General features: G+C 38.9%; 1 long non-coding RNA gene and 1 pseudogene across 1 annotated transcript; one reads left to right on the top strand and one right to left on the bottom strand.

The window, feature by feature from the left end:
• Positions 1-5,708: 5,708 nt before the first annotated feature.
• LOC104417936 lies at positions 5,709-9,075 on the top strand (annotated as a pseudogene).
• An 8,159-nt stretch (positions 9,076-17,234) lies between these two features.
• On the bottom strand, positions 17,235-18,764 carry LOC104416007. Its single transcript, XR_720525.3, has 4 exons — positions 18,356-18,764; positions 18,096-18,222; positions 17,716-17,881; positions 17,235-17,617 (listed from the first exon to the last, which is right to left on the bottom strand). It is a non-coding gene; the product is annotated as an uncharacterized LOC104416007 (long non-coding RNA).
• Positions 18,765-19,243: the final 479 nt, after the last annotated feature.

Here is a 19,243-nt window from a genome sequence, read left to right as displayed (position 1 = left end):
GGAACTATCGAAATTAGTCCATGCACTTTGTTTTAGTAAAAAAATTAGTCATCATACTTTTTCCAATGAAAACTTAATTACTTTCATCATCAAGATCAACTTAATTGGTCATTCCTACGTTGCAAGTACATCCAAAAAAATTACAGCCTATTGAGTTTATTCTCACTATATGCAACAATGGCATCTACACATCTCCCGGTCACAGACCTACCTAGGGATAAGAGAGAATATAACTTATTACTCACGGCATTCTCAGGTGACGAGATCAGTCCTTAATTAACAAGGTGATCCTCATCATCACTAATGGTCTAATGGGCAAAATATTATAGATAAGTTTTTAAATAATTCAGATCATAGTAATACCAACAAGTTCGCATACCATTGACCGTAAGGACTTGTTTGTCTGATGGGGAGGCCAGAAATAACGGAGTGTCATGTCAAGTGGTTAAGAAAAAATTTCATCTAGTTATTACTAGTGAAGGTATCAATATTAGTTGTAAATATTTATAGACCGGAACTTCATATTTTAAGTAATAGCCAGTGAAAATTAAATATTACTTGGGATAGAGATGTGAATAATTACACTTAGAATCTCATCAATTAGTCTCGCGAGGACTAAAGTTGTTATAAAAATAGTAGTACATAGACTAACTTTGAGCACTTCAGAAGGAACAAAGATAAATGTGTAATTTTTATGTAGAGGTCTGTACATGTAGGAGTCACGCTTTGTAACTAAGTCAGCAATTTCTGGCAAATTATGAATGGATATGTAATGGAAGGACATAAATTATTGTCGGAGAATGGTATAAGGATTCAAATTGTAACCAACCAAAGTATCACAATCAAAAGTAAATACCTTCAATACTACAAGGACAAAAGTTTCCCTTGTATTTAAGTATTCATGCAAATTAATGAGACATGCCTACCGACTTAGCATGAATTTCCCTTTTCCAAAAAATTAGAAATCAATTTTACTTTTCATCTTTAATGTGCTTTTTGTTACATTAGGCCTTGCGACGAACGGACAAACTTTAATATTTTCTCAAACCGAAGTACATATAGCTTTTACATTATATAAATGTTGACAAGCTTCTTCACATATAATGTTGTCATTATCTTTTCTTTTTTTAATAAATTTAGATAATATTTTAAGTTTGAGGCGCAAACTCTAGTTTTTGATTGATCGGGACAGTCTCCCGTCCTTCAGCCAAATACCATTGTCATGTTTAAATTGCAAAATACCGTATGGTTGTCGTGTCACAGATTGGGGCGCCACATTGGACTTGAGACTTGAATCTACTACACCGGCCACTAACTTACAAATTGCAAAAGCTGGCCTTCTGATTATTTAGCGAGGAAGACGTGTGGTATAATTTTGACATACCATGCCATTACAAGCTTCACGTAGCCAGACCAATTTAGCTTCTTGCAGAATTATGATGAGCTATACTAAATATATGGTAAATTTCAGTTTTTTTATTTTTTGTTTTACAACGCATGAGAAAAGGCGATGTATTGAAATTGTAAAGTTTTCTTAGTTAATTATTTGACAAGTGTTTCTGGAAACTCGTCAACAAATCAGCATCAAACTAACAGAACCAAAAACCAAATCCCTTTCATTTATTTTGGGAATTTCTATATATATATTTGGTAAATGGTAAGAAGGTTGAAATTAATCTTTGGAGTAATTTTCTCCTGAATTTCTATATATTTTTTTTATGTACAAGTTAATGAAGAATATATCATTCTACTTATAAGCTTTATTAGATAACTATTTCAAGATAATGTCTCAATGAAAATATGTGCAATCAAAGAGAAATATATGTGGATATATGTGTAATGATAAGAAGTATGAATAATGAACGAAAATATCATAAATATCCTTAACATATGAAATTATCCTAGAGATATACCTAATTATCTCTAGCATCCCCTCAAACTTAGGGCAACTAAGTTAGCTTAAGTTTGAAATCAAGTGAAACTTGTTTCTTTATGAAACCAACACTCAACAGATTTGTTCAGAGTGAACAAGTTACCTTAAATAGTTGATGCAAAGTCCAGTATAGCCCCTGATTTATTTCAAGGTCACTCAGCTAGGATCAAAGTGCCAAGAGCCAAAAATGTCGGACTTAAGGCAAATAGATTTGATGATTCGACCAGGAATCGGCTGCTCGACCGTGTTCATCTGCCGAGGTCATTGCGGCATAGACGTAAATTGATTAGAGATCAAAGATAGGTCGGTTCGACTAAAATGAGTGGTTAGACGTGAGTGATCCCACTAAATTGCAAAATTCTCATCAATCGGCACTAATTTCATTTTTCTATCGTTTTGGTACCCTATGTCTGTAATTGAAATATCGAGATTTTCACGATGAACGAGAGTCGCCAATGTGTCGAATAGGTTCATTGTGGCTCAAAGAAAATCGACCACAGGTCATTTGCTCTAAAAAGTTCCGCAAGCTACCCGATAGTTTAGGTCACGCTAAAAACGCGCCGGAGTGAAATTAACCACGAATTTGAATCCGATTTCAGAAATTGAAGGTTCTATCATGTCATGATAAATTCTAGAAACTTTGACTCAGTCTCAGAAGATTTTTTTTTGCAACCTGAGACTTTTTGGGAAAAAGTCGTCCTAGGGTTTAACCAGAAAAAGCCGGGGATTGTTTTTGATCGCGTAATTGGGATGCAATATGGTTCAATCAGTGAATAAAAAGACCAATTTGAGTATTGACTCGATAATAGAATTTATTGAGACCGATTTATGACGAAACAAGTAGGAACAAGTGTCAAATTGGAGGAAATAGCAAGCAAATTCGTGTGCCCCCCCCAGTTGCCTAGTCTTTTGGACCACTTCAAGAGTTGTGAGGAGTGCATGGGTGGAGGAATGGCAACCAAGGAAGCCATACTTGGTTGTAGTTGAAGAGTGGGGAACAAGGGAGACAAGCTTGTGGAAAAATTGGCATGTGCCCCCCTCTTGCCCTCTCCTTGCTCCTCAAGCCAACCGACCAGCCATCCTCTCTCCACCCTCTCCATTTTTGCACACTAGCAGCCAGCAAGAAACCAGCAGCATCGCTGGAACAGCCAGTAAGCCAAGGAGCTATCTCACGCCGTCGTTCGCACCGCCGCACGCCGTCCTCGCCCCCGTGCGCGCCACTGCCCAGCCGTGTGCGTTCCAGCCTGTTCCACCACCGTCCTCGCCTCCAGCAAGCTACTGTGGTCGTCCAAGCCATCGCCGAAGCCCACCAAAGCTCCTACAACGGCCAGTTACCTCACCAAGCAATCCATTGGACCACCGTCGCCATTCCCTCGCCAAACCAGCTTTGTTTTCTCTATTTTGCAGCTCAAAATAGAGAGGAAATTTGTGGTTTCCAGTAGGCTTCAAGGCCCGTTTGGAGGTCAATCCTGACCTCGAAACCTAGGCCCGCTTTAGAGAGAAGCGACCCTCGCGACATTCCCGTCGGTTTGAACCGACCGGCTCGCAAAAACAAGTGAGTTTCACTCACTAATCCCCCCTTAGTAAGTTAATTATGCTTAAGGATTGTTTAGATTAGCTGGCTATTTACGGTGATCTTGCTTATTGAAATGGTATCGCGTAGCAAGTGGATCTCTACCTAGACTATTGATCACGTGGACGTGCATAATAAACAGCTTCAATATTAGCAATTTGCATGGTCTATAGAGTATGTAATATAACTTGAATTAATCTTCCATCTTGTGTTAAGTGAATGGACTTCTTCCAGAATCATCTAAAGTCACAACTCTTTAAGGCAATGATAGTATCAAATGGGCCGGACATCATGGTTTATAAATTTATGGTTGATAAGCAATAGTTACGAATCATATTTGCTTTATGGGTTTGGTACTAAAGAGTGCTCTACTTCTTCTTCTTTTTTCTTTTTGAATGTGTAATAATTAATTTACTTTTGACTCATAATTTTGAAATATTTGAATTATTACATAATGAAGCAAAATTATCGATAAGAATACATAATGTGAAGAAACTGTATAATTTTTATGGAAAGAGAAAAATATTTTCATACTTGAACGTAATGCGTGTCATTGAGAGGGAGATCCAAATATTTCAACATCTTACCTAGCGATGGAAAATAGAGGGCATAATTGTACGGGACTACCATAGAATTTCCTCAAATTCCCCAGGCATACTTGTCTAGGCATTTGATGTTATTGACAACTAAATCAATATTAGGTGAATTTTAGAGTCTATAAAATATCCTAGTAACTTTATTGGTTAGTTAAGACGGAGTCATGAAATTAAGCGAAAAAAAAAAAAACTATTAACTATTTGACTTCACTAAAATGAAAAGTACTATTTTAGTTTTAGGAGATTTAAACGGTTTTACAAGATTTTAAGGGTGCACATAATAACCATTCCATTTCTCTGTTTTCAATTTTTCAATTTTGGGAAACATATTTGGAACAAAAATTTGTTTGATAGTGCAACTTTATTTTTTTATTTCTAAAACAAATTTTTGGTCTAGAAATAAATTTGGATAAGAGATCGAAGTAAAAATTATTTACTTTTATATTTTTGGCACAAAAATAAAAAAATAAAAACTCTTCTCTAACCCTCACTGCTAGTTGGCCACCCACCCACCATCCATTGCTGCTTGCCATCTGCCCGCCATCCACTGTTACTCACCGTTTGCTGCAGTCACTCGCCATAGCCGCTCGATGTTCACCATGCACCACTAACTGCCCAAGAGAGAGAAATTTTGTATAGTTAGCAAATGAATTTTTATTTTGAGAGAATAAAGTTTGTATTGTTATCAAACGCGTATTTTTATTTAAAACTCATTCAAGAACAAAAATAGAAAAATTAATTCTAGTTAGAAATTGATTTATGGAACAAAATAGATGTCATTTGCATTCTAAAAGGTCTCATAAGTCAAGTTTTAGAGTGTACAAAATTAATAGACATTTCAAAATTCGTACACCATGACAAGAACATAATTAAAAATAAAAATTAAAAGTCGTTCTAGCTAGACATATCTTTGAAAATGGGAAGGCAAAGCCACTCCCACAACGGAGACAATGACGAGACCAAAACATTCGACAGAAAGAAGAAGAAGCAAAACACGGGATCAAATACACAAAGAAACCTCGTCCTATAACTTACTTTTATTAGCCTCCGGTCAATTACGGCACCTATGATAATCATTTCATTTCGAGCCAAAATTATTTTTCTATTTCCAAAAAAATAGGTTTGAAATAGGAATCTATTTGGTAATGTAATTTATTTTTCTATTTTTTAAGCAAATTTTTAGTTCATAAATAGATTTAGAATATAAATAAAAAGAAAAAAAAATTCACTTATTTATTTTTGAAATAAAAATGAAAAATCTAATTTTTCTCATCACTCGCTTTCGCTACTTACTGACCGCCCACCCGTTGTCACCAGCCATCCACCACTGGCACTTGAGAGGGAGAAAGAGTTTCTATTTTGAGAGCAGAATTTTTGTATTGCTATTAAATGCCTATTTTTGTTGAAAAACTTATCCAGAAAATCTGATTAGAAATTGATTTTTGGAACAAAATGGTTCTCATTCGTGCCTTTAACAAAGAGATGAGTTGCTGCAAAATTTCTGAAGATTTAATATTAATACCAGTGCTCGTGGATGAAAATTCAAACCTATAAAGAATCTTGAAGTGCCCTCACTAAAAAAGTGATGGAGAGAAGCGGTTGGGAGATGGCGCGAGGATGCTATAAGAGCGGCTCCTGGAAGGTAAAAGCAAAAGCAACTCTCTTGATCTTGACCATGTAACTTGGCCACCGTGCCAGCTCGTACCGTGTTTCGGAAATGTCCCCCAAGTGATCGAAAATTACGAAAGCAACTCGTTCTCTCTCTCTCTCTCTCTCCCCAAGTGATCGTAAATTACGAAAGCAACTCGTTCTCTCTCTCTCTCTCTCTCTCTCTCTCTCTCTCTCTCCCCTAGTGCTTTGACGTGGCTTTATTAGAATCGTTATGCAACACTGAGAAGAGAAACGGGTGCAAAACTGCTTTCGCTTAAGGAAAAATATAGGCGGTATCCGTCCCATCACTAATGGGGCAGTAGCCATAGGCGGGCTCCCGCCTACTTGTATTTTTCCTTCTTATTTTTTTAAGTTTTTAGTTATTTATTTTGTTTTTAAATGAAAAAATAGAATAAGGAAAAAAATTAAATTGACAGAATTGCCCTTTACTAGCTGGCAAGTTCACACTCTTATTTGATAAAAAGAGAAAGCACATTAGACCCTTATTTGAAAGAATGTTCACTTCATATCTTTATTTGAGAATATATGAGCACTTTGTATTATTATTTGGAATTTTAGCTTAAAGTATTAAACTTTGTGGATTAATATCCTGAAAAACCCCAAACCGGTACACTTGCGGCAAATTTACCCAAAACTATTTTTTTTACCATCAAAAACCCCAAACTAGTATATCTTTGACAAATTTACTTTCTGTCAGGTTTCCTTAAATTTTATTGTTAAATTATTAATTTAAATGACACGTAATAGTTGATTGGTATATAAATTTGGGATTTTACGCTCTGTTTGTTGTAATTTAAAATTTTTGTGATTTTTGTGGTATTAATCCAATTTAGCGGAGGGTATATTTGTCACAAATTTAGCAGTTTGGGGTGTTTGGTGATCGAATAAATTAATTTGAAATAAATTTTTCATAAATGTACCAGTTTATGATTTTTTTTAGGGTCAATCAGAGTAAATTCGTCACAGGTGTACCAATTTGGGGTTTTTCATGATCAAAAAAAATAATTTTTGGGGGTTTTTTAGGGTATTAACCCAAACTTTATTAAGGCATGGGCTGTCCGAAGTGGGCTGGCCAAGCTCGATCCCATGATTTTGTCCTTCGGGCCTATCCACGTTGATCAAGTATGGACAACGGCTCTAATGGCCCATTTGGTCCTTGATAACCTCTAGGTCCGAATTTTGAATTACTGTGGATCTAATGATTGGTTTGGAGTATATCAAACCAAACCGTTCATGAGACAAATTTCTTGGTCGTGAATGGTGCTCTTCTCATGAGATTATCTAAATAAAAGGGCCATACATATAAATACATCCTATGCACGTGTTAAAACATACTTGCACACTTATCATTAGTTTGTTGAACATGTTAGTGTTGTTTTGACTTGCTTAATAAACGGTTCCGTATGTTGAGCAATTGCAATATGATCAATGATTTCCTATTCGATCTATTCATGTAACTCTTCTAATCAGACATGATATGGTGCGAGTTGATTTTTCAGTGAAGCGTTGTAATTGAGATTTTTCCAAAAGCTTTTAACCAGATTTTAGGAATTCTTAAATATGTATGCAGATTGATAGCTTGTTGGATAAAACCAAGTCAATAGTGATCACAGGCCACTCCATAGGGGGATCGGTCGCATTTCTCATAGCTCTTTCGCTTCTCTCCTTCCTCAAATCCATCTTCCCACCCGCAGTCCTGTGCATTGGTTTCGACTCTCCTTTCCTTGGTAATGAGTCACTTTCGCGAGCTATTCTCCGCGAAAGATGGGCCAACAGCTTTTGCAATGTCGTGGCAACGCACGATATATTGCCGAGGTTATCTCTCGACCAATCACTTATTCAAACTCCCCATTGGAAGGCCCTCATAAGATTTTGGTACACGTTTATGATGTCACCAAACTCTATGAATCTCACTGACTTCCAATTAACTGAAGAAGACAAGGCATGGCTATTTTCCTTTGCTGCGGCCAACAAGGAGCACTTGGTGCAAGCAGGGGAAGGCTCGAGATGGAGGTCATTTTGGCCCTTAGGGAATTACTTGTTTTGTTCAGAGGAGGGCATGATTTGTTTGGACAACGCTGTATTGGTCAAGAAGATGATGCATTTGATGCTAAGGACAAGCTCTCCAAGTTGTGTTATTGAGGAGCACCTGAAGTATGGGTGGTATGTAGAGAGACTTTCTCTTCGCTTTGGGGAGAAGGTTCATAGAAGGACATCTCTCTGAATCAAGCTATGAAGCAAGTCTTTCGATGGCTTTGAACTCCTTGGGGACATCTCAACAGTAGGGACGGCACCTTAGATTGACAAGGGACCGCGATCTATAAATGTATTAATGTATGCTTTTTATTCCCAAGTGCAATTTCTCTGAGTTTAAAGATTCTTTCACCTTTACTTTGTAGGTATTGATTGCACTGATGGCAAAAGATTGCTTGAAGATGGCAAGGTAGAAGGAGCGCCACCCAAACCTAAACGCCGCCTATTTAGCCACTAAGCTATCCAAAAATGCTCCTTATAGGGCGGAGATACAGTGGTATAAAGCTTGTTGCGATAACTCCGACAAGCAAAGAGGATACTATGATTCTTTCAAGCAAATGGGGGCCTCAAAGAGAGAATCACATATAAACAAGAACCGAATTATGCTTAAGGCCTTTTGGGATGGTGTCGTAAGCATGATGGATAGGAACAAGCTCCCACTCAACTTTCACAAAAGTTTAGAATGGGTAATTGAGGAGTCGCAGCTCTATAAGCTCCTCGTGGAGCCACTAGACATCGCAGAGTATTATCGGTCGGGGATGCACATGAAGAAAGGCCACTACATAAGTAATGGAAGAGAGAGGAGATACGAAATTTTCAATCAGTGGTGGACTGAGAGAGTTGTTATCGAGAAATTGGGCAATAGGAGGACCAAGTACGCAAGCTTGACCCAAGACACTTGCTTTTGGGCAAGGGTGGAGGAAGCAAAGGAGTGGCTGGACAAAATTAAAAGTGAAAGCAACCCAAATAATCTGGCTTTTCTTCAGGACAGACTCAATGAGTTCGAAGCATATGCAATGAAGCTGTTTGATGGAAAAGAGGCGTCTGCTGATGTTCTGGCTAAGAACTCAAGCTTTAGTTTGTGGTTAAAAGAATGGAGAGCATTGAAATCACAGATTTATCCCCTAATCGAATTGGCCTTACCTGACCGATTCCAAGCCGATTCCCATGGAGACCTATTCACTTCCCTTAAAAATTCTGGGAACCGGTCTTCAATATTGGTAAAAGGTAGTGGAATAAAGTTTTGCGATGAGATGAGATGTGGCTGAACAACTAAAAAGTACGTCCTGATTTTATGTAGGGAGGTAATCGAATGTTCTGTCCTCTGTAGCTGCAATATTTTTCCTCATTCGACTTGCTACTTTTTGTATTTGTGCCGAGAACAATAATATGATGCTTTGAACGGTTTGTGATCTTGCATATGCCTTCTGAAACCACCCATAGGATTAATTCCCGCACCAAGATTTGCTAGACGCTTGGAAGTAGAAATGCAACAGAAACAGAACAATAAGCAACCGTAATGAGAAATCCACCACCCGAGTGCTGATGCCGCATTTATGTCACGCCCGAACCCCGAGCGCGCACATCCCACTCGCGGTCGATAAAAATGCGACATCCCGGGATATGTCGCCGACCCATTCATTTCTTTACGCATGCGGAAGCGAAACAAATCCCCGACAACATTTAACTTGGGATAGAAAAGCAGGCAATCAATCACAATACCAAACACTCATTTACAAACACAAAAGGGGTTTAAATACAACACTGGACTTTCTACAAAATAGACCAGCTCGACAAAAGGGGGATTATCCTACAACCAACTAGCAGGACACGCTCTTCAACCCTTATGACTTCACCTCTGCAACTCCTCAAGGCCAACCAAAGCTATATGGCCGCTCCGTCCACCAGGGACCTGAAATTTTAATCCCACAACCGGGATGAGACGATGTCTCAGCAAGTTCAACCCCCTAAACCCCTATTAGAAAGAAAATACGCCCCGGGTGGCCTAGCCACATCACACGTAAGACTTACCTCGCCTCGCCCTTATCTCGTGTTAGCACAATTTATATAAACCAATCACGTGCAATTATGATAACCAAACAACCATGGCACAATCACATCATCAAACCATTCAACCACTTGGATCGTCTCAGCGATCAATCGACTCGGCCGATTTCATGTCATTCTAGCAAATCAATCATTGCTCTCAACTACGGCCCTACTCGGCAAATTTAAATCGGTGGCATCACGGCCCCACTCGCGCGACCTTTAACAGTGGCAATTCACGGCCCCATTGGGCGCGACCTCTAATAGGTGGCATATCACGGCCTCATCGGGCACGACCTCTAATAGGTGGTTTATCACGGCCTCTCTGGGCACGACCTCTTAGAGATGGTTTATCACGGCCTCTCTGGGCACGACCTTTCACAGGTGGTTTATCACGGCCTCTCTGGGCACGACCTCTTAGAGGTGGTTTATCACGGCCTCTCTGGGCACGACCTCTAATAGGTGGTATTTCACGGCCTCATCGGGCACGACCTCTTGTAGGTGGTTTTTCACGGCCTCATCGGGCACGACCTTTCCAAGGTGGTTTATCACGGCCTCTCTCGGGCACGACCTCTAATAGGTGGTATTTCACCCAATCTCCCATCGGTTTCTACACTTAGATTTCATAAAGAATCCCTATAAATCACAATCACACTCAATTCATCACAATCAATCATCAATTTCACATTCTACAAGCATAGCAACAATCGGCACGAAATTCTGAGCAAATAAGGTCCCAATGAAAATTTTCGGAATTTAATAAATAATTAAATTTATTCCGAGAATAATTAAATAATAATATCCATAGTTTTCGAAATCCACACTCAATTTATAATATCCAATCATCAATTTCAAATTCCGACTACACAAAGAACGACCTAAGACGAAATTCTGAGAATTTAAGGTCTCGACACAAAATTTTCGAATTTAATAAATAATTTAATTTATTCCGAAAATAATTAAATAATAATATTTTATTAATTTCGAATAAAATATATTATTAAATTATATAATAATTTCGAGACATTTAAATAAATCAAAAGTAAATTAATTTATGCCAAATCAAGGCTTATTTTAAATAAACCTACTTACCCTTAATTAAGCACACTTTAAATTAAACCACAACCTTAATCAAGTCTACTCTTAATTAACCTAAACTAACAACCTAATAATGCTTAACATAAACTAAACCTCCCTAAGCATAATTAACCCTCTAAGCGAGGTTTAGTGAGCTAAACTCACCGGATTAGCGAGCCGAGCGGACCAAAACGACGAGGGCGACGCGAGGATCGACTTTCCTCAAAGCGGGCCGAGCATCCGGGCTCGGGAAGGCGGCCAAAACGGGCCAAGAAGGGGCTGCCATACCCATTTTCTGCGGCTGCTGTCCATGGCGGTTTGAGGCCGAGAATGGGCGGATCCGGCGCCGGTTGAGGCGCACAAGGGCCGAGGGACTTCCGGCGAGCTGAGGCGGGGGCGCATGGCGGCTCACGGCGGCGGGGACGAGCTCCGGCAGCTCCCGGAACCCACGAACCGAGACTGAGACGCAGCTGGGCGTCGGCCAAGCGCGGGCGAGCGCGGGCGGACGGGCAGCGACGGCGACGCACAGCAGCGGCGAGCAAGCGGCGAACGGGGACAGGCGGAGGCGTGCGACGGCTCCGGGCAACGTTGGCTGCTGCTTCTGCTTGGCGTCCGACCAGATCTGAGATCTCGAGCAGCAAACGGAAGGGGAGAAAGGAGGCGGAGCAGCACACCCGCGGGCGAGTGGAGCGGCGAACGGCGACGGCGTGACCTCCGGCTGGCGTTCAAGCGGCGACGAGCGAAGGGGGGAGGTCGGCCGAGCTTCTGGTTCGCACGGCCTCTCTCTCCCTCTCTCTCTTCCCTCCCTTTCCAAGTTCCAAGACTCCCTTGATTCAAGGAGGAAGATGATGGTGATGGGTCACCTTTTCTCGGGCAAATCTCCACCGTCCACGTGTCAAGATCTCAACCATTGGCCTCAACTACCATGACATCATCTCATGTCATACCCCACTATCTCCAAACCTTCCACAACATTTTCCAATGGTCGCACATTTCATTTTCCGCCGGGGTCTAAATCTTGTACATCCAATTTCTTCAATTCCCATCAATTCTCTTCCAATTGAATTAGATTAAAGCCCATAAAATTTATCCAATACCACCACACTTCAATTCACATCTTCACTTGTCCATAGAACTAACTTTAGTTCCAAAACCACGACCAAAGGCGGGCCTACTAATTTCTCGAGCCAAAATAACCATTCTCTGATTTGATTTCTGAAAAATTCTGATTACATGAAAAATCTTCCGAAGATGAGTCAATACTCCTAAAATGATTTGTGACACACCCAGACTTCCAATTTCTGAATTCGATCTCAATTTCACGGTTAATTTCACTTTGGCACGATACTAGCTTGCGGCCAACCTACCGGTAGCCTTTAGAGATTTTTATGCATTTGACCTGTGGTTGATCATCTCAAGCCACAATGTACATCTTTGAAACATTGGCGACTTTCGGTTGTCGGGGTAATCTCAAGGTTTCAAATACGAACACAGGGTACCCAATCGATAGTATAGTCGGTCCAGTGTCGATCGACATGAATTGTGCGATCTGGTGGAATCACCCACACCTGATCACATGCCTCTGTCGAGTCGACCTATCTCCGATCTCTAATCGATCTTTAATTGTGCCGTAATGACCCTTCCAGATTAGCTCGGTCGAAAGGTCGTTTCCTGATCAAATTCTCGAGTCTGATGCATTATAAACTCTTAACAGCTTCACCCGATAGACTAGCTTTCACATGAGTGGCCGACTCAAGGAAAAGAACTATATGCGTGCCAACGAAATGCCCGTCTCAATTTATTGAAAATAGACTTCGAAAATCGGGATGTCACAATTTAGGCCTATGGCTTCGAGCCAAGCGCGACATCATGAAGCAAATGGACATCTGGCTGGGGCAGGCAAGGTGCGCAGCCCATACATAAAGGGAACCAATCGTCTGTTAAAAGTTCACAGAGATAAGATCATTAAATATCTTGGACAAGCATCAACTTCTTTCGAAAGAATTCCTCCCAATAGCATAAATAGAACTTATATCGAGGGAAATGAAGCATATAGTAGTTTGGAGGATGTTCCCAACTTCCTACAAATTCTTTTGGAAAACAGAACGGCATCTAAGTTTAGAGAAAATGGTTTTACATGCAGCAATTTCCCCTCTCTAAAGTGTTGTTGTTAATCTTCTTCAGTCCGTTCGCTAGCTTTTCTTGAAATAGAAGTGCAAAGAATCTCATTAAGGTTCAAATTTGGCAACATTTCAGCTATGAAAAGAGCTTTGCGTTCGGAGTTTCCCAGATAACTTCCTGTATCCTTTCTGTTTGCTTTTCAAAAGTGGTTTTCTTATAGAATGTTATGACTGAAGGAGTCTATTTCAGACCCAAAAAAGATTCCTCTTTCACGTTCATGTGCTCTGATGAACAATCTTTTTTTTTTGTTTAAGAGTAATGACACCACCTGCATTTGTTTTGACCTTTCAAACAACTTTTGAAGCGTGAAAATGTACTAAATGCGCAAAAGCAAACTTGGGAAGATGAATCCGACCCAAAAAAAAAAAAAAAAAATTGGGAAGATGAAACTAATTGAGCATAGCCAGGTAGATAATTCAGAACGAGCATAGCGAAAGTGCCATACTGGGTGTGGTAAAAAGCATTGCCTAATCAGTAACTACTAATCATCGATAGGAGAACACCTTGACATGAGAAATTCTTGTAAGTAGGTAGAAACACAAGTGGAAATTGGGATGATATAAAGCCTATTAGTCATCATCCATGCTGTGACTTAACCTTGGGTGCACTACCTAAAGTTTGACTAATGGATTACTAAGTTTAAACTGAGCTCGAGCTCTCCTAAACTCATACCTATTCACTGAGCTCTCCTAAACTCATACCTATTCACTGCATAGGTTCAAGTTCTTAACATACAATAATTTTTTAACTAGGAGTCGCCACTAATCTATTGCTAGTGGGTCGATTAGAAATTCAAGTAAAGTAATGATAGATTTACTTTAATGATTTCGGAGACTTAATTATGTTAGATTTCACTAATACCATTTTAATATCTTTTCCCTTTTATTCCGAAAAAAAAAATATTTTACAAGCAGCTTGAATTGATTTTAATATAATTTTTTAACATGTGAGGTAACTATGCAAGTGCACAAACTACGAATTTAATACCCAATAAAGTAATAAATTATAGGACTTATTGCGTAGCAATGAAAGCATATTTAATTTTAACTCAAAATTCATATGATTTCCAATTAACAGGAAGACACTCAATTTTTTAGGATTTTCAACTTATTTAATGAAATCTAATATATGTGCAATGCAATTTAACCCAATGGCTTAATTTTTAATTAAATGGACCTAGCAACAATCGATATGCATTTTATGAACCTAATTCTATATGACATGCACATGATATTTTTGTATCTTTTATTAAAATTCGTAATTAAAGTTGCTAAAAATAAAAATCTACCTAAAGTGAGATATTATCTACTTTTAAGTTAGAAAGTAGACTAATTAAATCCTATATTAACTTAGAAACTTATCTCAACATGCAATTTAATTCAAATATATTATCTAATTCAAATATATTATCTAACCTAGATATCATCTAACTATGCATTCAAATATAACTAGAAAGGTATCTAATTATTATATCGTGCAATTCTATCTGGGAAATCAATTCTAATCTAGATGATATGCAATGCAATCTTTTTTCTATTTTTATGATAAATAAAGCAATCAAAATATTTATACCATTTAATTCACAAAGGTATGATACAATCGATTCAAACATGGGAACAAAATCTAATCATTTGAAATTTTGTGCAATTTTATCTAGGAAATCAATTTTAATTTGCATGATATGCGATGCAATCTTTTTTATATTTTTAGGATAAATAAAGCAATGAAAATATTTAAACCATTCAATCCACAAAGGTGTGATCCAATCGGTTCAAACATGAGAACAAAATCTAATTATTTGATCTTAAGCCTTAAAGTTCAAAATATCTATTTATAGATTCTTGCGAAATCAATAAATTTCATCTAAAATCTTATAGATGAAATCAAAGATTATATGCAATTGTGAATCAAGAGATAAATCTAATTAGAGATAGACATATATTAGGCAATAAAATATCCAAATCAAATTTAGATAAGATAATTATCTAAGCAAGTAAAATTGCCAAATTTGAACTCAATGGAATCGGCTCAACGGATGACAACACAATTTGATTCTTTTTACAAATTTCATATTGGAAATCCGTGAATCTAGAAATTCATTTCAGACAATTGAACTTTCTCAAACTGTTTCTTCTTAAGAACCAAAAATATTTGTGCCAAAATAAAATATAATTACATATGGAATAACTACTACTTTAAAAAGAAAATATGAGTCCCAAAATGTAGGATCGCACAATATAAATAACACGTCACGGCAGGGCTTGGCGTCGGCTTGGCATGTTGGGAACAACAGCTTCGCCAAGGGGCTCGATGTCTTGATGGGCGGTTCAGGCGCTCGCTGGAGTACATGGTCGCAGCTGACTTCGCCGGCGGCTTCGCCAAGAGACGTGTCTCTCTCTACTGGTGGTGTCCAAGTAGTGATGGTCAGATCATGGGATAGTCCACGCGACCATCCATGATCATGAGGAATTGTAAAAATAATAAAGTGGAGTCTGTGATTTGCTCGAAGAAAAAGGGGCCAGAGGCGTGAATGTGGGGATGGAAGGAGAGAAATATTGTAAAAAAAAATCTGAATTGGGGCAGTCGCTTCTGTCTCTACCTCTCACACTTTCCTCTCTTTTTTCGTGAATGAACGGGCTCTCCCTCAGAATTGTGGCGCCCCTCTTTAGACAAAAGAAAGGACCGCCTTTTATACACCAGGCGACGGGGTGCCCTCCAAGGAAAGAAGCAATATCTCTTTTCCTCTTTTCAAACCCATATCCACGGCAAGAGATACAATTTCCTTCTTTTTTACTATTTTTTCATTGACCGAATTCCTCCCACTATCCTTAGAATTGACCGTGTCCCGTCTTCCTCACATTCACTTCCTGAAAAAACCATGAAAGTACATATTCTGCAAAGATTGTTGCCGACTTAAATTTTCCATGTCCACACACTTGTGTCTTTTTTATTTTCACTCTTACTTTCAATATTTCATCCGAAATCTTCCATTCTATTGCAAAATATATTGCTGAGTGTATATATTGCATAAATATATGAAAGATTTTCTAAATATTGGAATGATAAAACAAATCTTTTTTGAAAATATCAAATCACCATTCATCATAAGTCAATTTCCGGTTATCAAGAACAACGGGCTCAGGTCAATTCCCTCTTATGGCCTTAGTCCAACTTGTCAACTTAAAGTTCAAAACATCAATTCAAATCCATCCGTCACCGGTCCAATGCAATAATAAAAAGTAAATGCTTCTAAAATCATATGTCATACAATTTAATTCTAATATCTTTGTTCAAGGGTTAAAAATTAATCAATAATTTTTTATGCAATAATTGAATGATTGGGTCGTCAAAATTTAGGTGTTAACAATCCACAAAGGCTATTTACAAAAAGCAACTTCCGTTTTACTTTGTCGACAACATAGAGAGTGACACCATTTGCTTCCTGGAACAGGTCTCTAGAGTCATTTAAGAGGTGAGCTTTGCCGCTAGAAACACAAGTTAACTAGTGACAAGAAGCCAAAAAGAAATCTTGAAGTGCCCTCACTTGCCATCATCTCTACAGCTAAAAAATCTCTCTCTCTCTCTCTCTTATCATGTTGATCATCTCTTATGCATAGTATAGACTATTGAGTTCAAATTACTTACTCACAAATATAGATATGAACCTAATATTCCAGCCTTTTTGAGTAAGAAATCCATACCGTCACTATGTATACGACAAATATTCAGTGAGGAAACTTAAAAAATTTATCGCAAAAAGATAATTCCCATCTATGTTTCCTCTTAATGAGACAGCTTCAAGCATGATATCTACACAAATCTTCTCGGCAGTTTGACCAAAAACCAAATTATCACCAAAAACCAAATCATCATCATTGTCATCACTTTCTAGAGAACAGAAATATAATCATCGTCATCCTTTGCTCTTATGATACTTCGGTTGGGAGTTTATCCAGAATGACAATTGGCCTTAATTTAAAGATATCATATAATATTGCGAATTAACTTGGGTTATAACAAGTTGTCATAAAAAAACCCCCCAGCCAATAGATCAAATCTTCTTTTCTCACTATAAAGTATTAAAACAAAAAGATCTTCCTTGACGATACTATATATTTCAAAGAATAAATTATTTGCTTCTTATTAATCCCCTATCACCGCTAAAGCCAACAACCAACGCGAATGAGGGTACCGAAGTTCTTGTCCTGATTTGGATTTTCCATTTCTCAATACAATTTAAATCATAAATAAAAAAAATTCTCGTTGTGTTGTTGAGAGCTTCTCGGCCTTTGCTCTGTTTCCTTCTCCTCTGAGGAGTGAAAACCCAAAACTCCTTCTCTCCTTCGTTTCATCTCCGCCCGAGGGCAAGAGAGCCAAGTGCGTGTGAAATCTCCTCGTTCTGATTGTCACTTTTTCTGTAATTTATCTCTTAAAAGTCTCCACCTTGATTTGGCTTCATGAAGTTGGTAAGTCTCTCTTTAACAGGTGTTCTTAATGCACGTCCTTCTGTCAATTAACGTATCCGGTGCTCACATTCAGTTCAATTTGAATTTGGAACATACCCCATTATGCAGACATGCTTAAGCAGAGGTAAAAGCTTTCACCTTCCCCAATGTCACATGCTGAGTGCCTGTGGGTTTAGGATCTTGATTGATTGTCCCCCAGACCTCTCTGCTCTCGCTGCTTTCGCCCCCATACCTCCCGGATTTTCTGCTGTGCAAGAAGAAGAAGATTTTGGACCTTCAGCTGATGGATCCGATGGCTGTGAATCTGAGAATGAAGAAAGGGAGAATACTGAGAAATCCATGAATGCAAACTACGGACTTGGACACAATTCTTCTCAGTAATTCTGCCAAGAACCAAATCATCTACCCCAAAACATAAGAGGTTTCGGACAACGTACTGTCAAGGCATTCCACATTCAGAACCAAGCAAGCAATTGAAGAAGCACCTACTTTGCGTTTTTTGGCTTGTATGAGCTTACCCGCGACAAACTGAGGACTCCCAAATTCCCGTAGGCTCGCAAGACGAACTGGACTCACCACCACTCCCACATTGTTGCTCTCCTTGGCTGGCTCCTCAAACAGCACCGTCACCCCTGCTTTGTCCACCTTCAATTCCCCCAAAAAAAAAAAAAAAAAAAAAATCAACCCCAATGGTACTCAAACAATACTCGGACCGTCACAGCATTCTTGCACGTGCGGCATCCTCAGTACATAGTACATTTTTACATAAAAAGTGTACCTTCACCCAAGAAGAAGGTTAGAGGAGGGTAAAGCCGTCCTCGGAGTCTGTGCACCTCTCCAGCTCCACTTCTTGTCGCAACGTCGCCATCGACGCGCTCGGGCCACACCCATTTAGCAGGACTGCGAAAATCGCCAGGCTCGCCTCCCTCTTGCTCGGACGAACTGCTGGCATCACGAACCGGTCGCCCTCGTGGGGAAAGCCCGAAACTCGGGCGCGAAGGCCGTGACTCTGAGTCGGAACGCGAGGCGCGGCGACCGAGAATGAGGAATTGGACGTGAGAGGGCGGTGGTCGGAGAGGCCCAAGCAAGTTCGGAGAGACATGGCCGGCGGAGCGGTGGAGAGATGGCGCAGACAGTGAACTCATGGCTGAATCAGTCGGGGGATGATGGAAAGAGAAGCACGCATCCAGTCGCGTGCTCTGTAAAGTGGATAATCTCTCACCGATTTTATTTTTTTTTCGAGAGTTTTCTGGCTATTTTTTTTATTTTAATTAATTTGTTTTCTTTCTTGAAACAGAAATGGTAATTAAAAGCATTCTTTTATATCGATCTTAAGGATTCCAACTCACCCATTCTTTATAGCGGGTTTTGCGTAATGATATTCCCTTATGATGGAATTTTATTTGAATTTTATCCTATTTATATTTGATTTTATCCTGTATTGAGTACCACCAAACCCATAATATAATAAAATTTATTCTCTTTTGAATTTTGTCATTACTGTTAAATGCAGCCTAAAAGGTGCAAATATTCCAACTAAAAATATAAAGTGCTCTCTAGATGAATATTAGGACATATGTTGTTAGTGAAAGAAAATTTTACGCAAGTTATTTCAACCACTCTCTATTCGAGAGATGGTCAAAAAGCGGATGGTTATAATCTTCAA

Source organism: Eucalyptus grandis, chromosome 8 (assembly GCF_016545825.1).
Source record: "Eucalyptus grandis isolate ANBG69807.140 chromosome 8, ASM1654582v1, whole genome shotgun sequence".
Taxonomy (NCBI): domain Eukaryota; kingdom Viridiplantae; phylum Streptophyta; class Magnoliopsida; order Myrtales; family Myrtaceae; genus Eucalyptus; species Eucalyptus grandis.
The sequence above is the reverse complement of the archived record's forward strand: the minus strand, read 5'-3'. Positions and strand labels throughout refer to the sequence as shown.